Raw genomic sequence first — 5,763 nt, forward strand, 5'->3', positions numbered from 1 at the left:
CCACAATGAGAGCATTTAGTACTACCAGAAGATGCTCGAGATTTAGAGGACGTACCAGATTTTTCACTGCTTGTAGGCAGAGAGCTCGTTGAAGAGGGCGTAGGTTGCCTAGTCTTAACACCTTTAGAGGCCAAAACTGCTCCTGGAGTTTCAATATGGTTGCTGGTTATCATGACCCTCTATCGGAAGCTTCTCTTCGCGTGTAAGCTTGTTCAATAGTGGGAAACGGATTCATTTGGAGTACATCTACCCAAATTTTGTCTAGTCTGTCATCAAGGCCATCCAGGAAGATATACACTCTCTCCTCTTAAAGGAAAGTATTGTATCGTTGAATATCCACTGCACACTCCATCGGATTCGGACGACAAAAATCAATTTCTCTCCACAATCCTTGGAGATCATTATAGTACTTTTCAAGAGACCCTCCAGACTGGCACAAGCGGGTCACACGGCGCCGAAGATCGTATACTTGCAAGGTATCACTGCCATCAGAGTACGTGGTATCCATAGAATCCCACACCATCTTTGTTGTAGGGAATCGAATAAAGTTACCAATCAAGGATACGTCCATGGAGTTAATTAACCAACCTTTGACAATAGCGTTGTCGGTGCACCACCTTTGAAAGGTTGGGTCAGTTTCTGGAGGCTGAGGTAGTTCTCCATTAATATATCCCAGTTTGTCTCTGCCAGATATATACATCTCAACAACTTGGGACCAAAGGGCATAGTTGGTGCCGTCCAACTTGATACCGATTTGAGCGGCGAAGGTTTCTGCAGTTGAGATCGGTTTGTGCAAGAGTTCAGTCATTCTGGTGGTCAATTCAGTGAGAGTAGGATTAGGCCGTTGTTCTCCAAAGGATCTTAGGTTTCCGAATCAAACATGATTATTAGTGGGTTGTAGCGGTAGTAGCACCTGTCGGTTTTCCAACGACAGTAATAGTAGCCAACTACCCGGGGTCCGCGGTGGGGTTGATAGTTCTGGATAGATCCACTACCGGAGTTGCAACTGTAATGGCAGCGGGTAGAGCCACCGCCAGACTTGCACCGGTAATAGTAGCGGTCACCCCCCGGTGACCAAGATTTCGCAGCGATTAGAACCTATCACGGAGATAGCAGCGGTCACCTCCCGATGACCAAGATTTCGCGGTGACTAGGATTTGCGGCAGTGATAGCAACAGTCACCTCTCGATGACCAGGATTTCGCGGCAACTAGGATTTGCGACGGTGATAGCAGTGGTCACCTCCCGATGACCAAGATTTCATGGCAACCAGGATTTGCGGCGGTGATAGCAGTGGTCCCCTCCTGGTGACCAAGCTTTCGCAGCGATCAGAACCTGCGGCGGGGATAGCAGCGGTCACCTCCGATGACCAAGATTTCGTAGCGACAGGGATTTGCAGCGGTAATAGCAGCAGATGGAGCCTCTTGTCGACGACCAAGATTTCGCAGCGATCATATCGTTGAGTTTATGAATCGGTATGCTCTGATACCTTGATAACTCGAGTAGAATGAGAAACTCTTCCTATGTTTTTTCTTATTTCGTCCTTTGTAGGGGTTGATATATATATATATATATATATATATATATATATATATATATACAAAAATCTCCTAATTATACATAAATTCTGGATCTACCTCTCCTAGTTACATACAACTTAGGATGAGATTTATCCCTGAATTCAAGGGATATCCCCTAGTTTTACAGCTCACGCCAATAGAAATAACCTACATCGAGTCATTAAACATAGCTATTTAATGTGACATCCACTCATCCACAGTTCTTTAACCTTACTAGGGAGAGTCTATACTTACACAGGTTTGATCCATGCCTCTCTTTGTAAACAATTAAAATGGCTTATCTTAGCATAATTTCTTAAAAATAGGGTAATTATGTTGACCCCTATACTTGGAGTTGGAGGGTATGACACCTAGTGGCTTGGCCAGTGGTTTCCGAGTCAACAGTTTAATTATCTAGTCCAAACAAATAGTCAATTGCAATTTAAAAAATAAAAATAAAAAGGCCAAAAACCATTGTCTGGGTCAAATGAGTCAATTGTTCAACTGTTTGAATCGGTGAAATGTTGATCAAGTCAATGGTTTTTTGACAAAATTTGGATCAAATGATCTGACCATTCGGGCCAATGATGATTTGAAAACCATGCTTTCCTTGAAAGAATGGTAGGATCCATCTGATGGATGCCATGAAGGGTGCGGAATGGGTGGGTGAATTTCAAAAATTTTCCTACCTTCTCCCAACTGGGAATCATATTCCCTAAATTTATAATATAATATTCAAGGATTCTACTTGAACCATAATCGAACCATATCTGAACCAAAAGGAAATACGGAGGATTATACCTAATCTGGAGAAACAGTATCTCCCAAAGTTGGTGTTCATGCCCAAAGAAGACACCAAGATCCGCTCCTACTAAAGATGACACAGCTGTAGATGGAACGGAACTAGCAGGGTGCGTCCTACACACTGGATCCTTCACAAGAACCCATTGGAAACTTTGAACACCGAATCCTTTTCAGTCTTTTTTGTAAGACTGATGTCAAGAACTGATTTCTTGACTTCTTTATACTGCAAAGATTGAATCTTGCAATAGGGGTAGGCGACGACTGGAGGAGAACTCCTGGGACGAAGATGGCTGAACAACTTTTCTTCTCTTTGGAGTTTTGTGAGATCTAATCTCTATACGCAGAAGACTTTCTTATCCACTAGAAAAACTTGGTTCAAAATCTGGTATTTTTGAATTGGTTTTCTCCTCCTTTCTTCTTGATTAAGAAAACCTCCTAATTAAGAGTTATCCCAATTCAAATCAATATTTGGATAGGGGATTATCTTAATCCTATCTGCAGATTAAGTTAGTTTACTCCTAATCTTATTAGGAGGTTACTAGATTCAAATCTGATTTGAATTTGGTCTCCTAGAGTGGATAAGGTCAAAAGCCCCATCCTTTTACTAACAGTAATCTCAGATTCGCCCCATAGATGGATGATCATATCAGCCCAGCTCGTAATGGGCTTTTGGCCCATTAAGTGTTTAGTGTGTTTAACTAGTTTCCAACTTGCTGCCCAGTTGGGCTTCTTTGTATGGCGTGGGACCCAAGCATTGATCTACACACCAACCACATGGGTTCAGCCCAACCTTTATTACAAGGCCCAACCGAATTCACTGGAAAACTCAGTGACCCCTTGAGCCCATCACATGGACCCTATGGGCCCAACACTTACATTAAGTGGTCCCTGGGCCAAGCCATCTTATAAAAACCCAGGGACTGTGGGTAGGTGCAAGATTAGCCCATTAGGTATTATCCTAGATGATCTTACACTTAACCTCTCAGCCCTTAATGATCAAGCACTGCCCGACAAGAGAGGACCTCTCTCTCGGCTGCAAGGAATAGTGTCGCACTCTCTATTTACATGGATCCCGGGAATTAAAACCATTTGCAAACATTTTGAAACCGTACATATACATTTATATATATTAATTTTGCAAAACAAAATTCCAATGATTGAAATCAACTGCCGACAGTTTGGTTTTCATCAGAGAGAGTGCATTCCCGATCATTACCATTGTCTGACAAAGGGGCTGATCCTATCACTATGATCATTCACTCAGATGAATTCTCAGGCTGCCCCAACATGCCCAAGTTTTGACCCCCACTAAGGATCTCACTGATTGACATATCAAAGACAGTCCGATCTGACACCTAGTGAAGTGTCATAATCGAGTCTAGGGGTCAGGTGTAACTTTCCAGTTTTGCCCATCTGTCTCCAAGGTCCAAGGCAATACTGGAAATTTGGTCCAGTTCAAGGATTCAAGTAATCCCGCACTGCATGTGCCTCGGGTCTTACCCTGGTGGCCGAGACAAGCCATCCCAACACTTGGTGGCACACCAGTATCAGCCTTGGCAGGATTAATCTCCCAAGACTTATTCAATGGTTGTGAACATTTAAAACTAACACGAGTCTCTATAAATGTCCAGTTTTAGGGTCTTACACAGAAATATACGAAACAACATGAATCAAACATGCACTTTATTTATTTACACTAAATGTCAAAAGTACATCAAATTGGATTGAAGCTAAGGGCATACAAAACTGTTTAACATTCCTGTCATAAGGAATGGCCTCATCCACTCTCATTTTGTCAAGGGAGTTGATATAACATGCTTGTATTTGTGTCACGTGTGTTGTCACACATTTTTGAAATCCTTAAAAATGCCTCTGTTTTATTTTAAAAGCTAATTTTGCTCTTTACCCATTTATACCCTTTCAATATCACTAAGGCCTCCCTCTTTTTTGGGAAGTTACTTATCCATAATCTTTTATTTTCCAAATAAACAAGACAATGACCATTTTAGCCATAAAAAGTCATTATTAGAAAGGACAATTATAAACTCCCCCCTCCCCTCCTCCCAAGGTAGGAGAGTTATTTACCCACCTAGGAGATGGGCCAGTAAGTGATATGTAGGGAAGGAAAATAAATTTTCCATGATTTCTACATAAATCTGAAAAAGGAACATAGGTTATGGATTTCGGGGTAGCCCATCCCCCAACCCTACCTCCAATCCATAAACCCCACAACCCAAGTATAGATAGGATTCTGTCCCAAGTCATTGCTATGAGCTTATGACTAGTAGGAGACCTTACCAACCAGCTGGTTGGCACCTTACCAAGTGGAATAGTGGAATAATATGTGATGTATCAATTTATAGAAATTTGAAAAAAATACAAGCTATATAAATGATATATGAAACTAACCCGAAGATCTAGGCCATTATTAATCTCAATCATCAAAATGGTATCCTAAGATCAGTTTAATTCCAACCATCCAAATGATATACCCAGATTTCATCTAATCTGGCCCACCCATATAAAATCTTCAAATCAACCAAAAGTTCTAGGCCATCAAAGTGGTCCCTTGAACTAATCTCAACCATCAACTGATGTACCGACATTTCAGCTAATATAGGCTGTCTAAAGACTCTAAGCAATTTATCAAATAAACTAAAAAAACCTAGGGCATGAAAGTTATCTCTCAAGATTCAAGAATTAATCTTGGCCATCCAAAACAATGTTCCAAGATTTCAACTAATATTGGCTGTTCTATAAAGCCGTAACTGCATTTTCGAAAAAAAAGCCGTAACTTGTTTCTTTTTTCATTTTTTGTAATCTAACTTAAATAAAATGATGTACAAAATAAATAAAAGATTTGGACCATTAATGGCTTCACAAGATCAGTGAATTAATCTCAGCCATACAAATTATGCATTTTGATTTCAACTAATTATTTCATTCAAATGAGGTGTAAAATTAATATATTTAAACTATTAAAGTGGTCTCCCAAAATCAAAGGATTAATTTCAACATGCCTTACTAGATCAATGGATTAAAGTGGTCTCCCATTCAAATAATGTACCAAAGCAACCTAGAAATCACGGTCATTAAATTGATCTACTAGATCAATGAATTAATCTCATCCATTCAATTGATTACCAAAGTAAATAAAAATCTGGATCTTCAAAGTGGCATCCATGATTAGACCTCTTCACGGGCCAGGCTTTGGGCCTGATCTATACTGTGTTGGATTTGAACTTTGGGCTGGGTCTCATTCAAATTTTTGCAAAAACTAAACTCGAGCCCAGCCCATGAACATGTCTATCTATGATTAAATCAATGGTTCTAAGCATATAAGCAATGTGTTAAAGCTTTAATGTGGTAAAATATATGGTTTCAGACATTAATCAAAATCA

Source organism: Nelumbo lutea, chromosome 2 (assembly GCF_056320005.1).
Source record: "Nelumbo lutea isolate HS-2025 chromosome 2, American lotus-T2T, whole genome shotgun sequence".
In the NCBI taxonomy this organism is placed as follows: Eukaryota; Viridiplantae; Streptophyta; class Magnoliopsida; order Proteales; family Nelumbonaceae; genus Nelumbo; species Nelumbo lutea.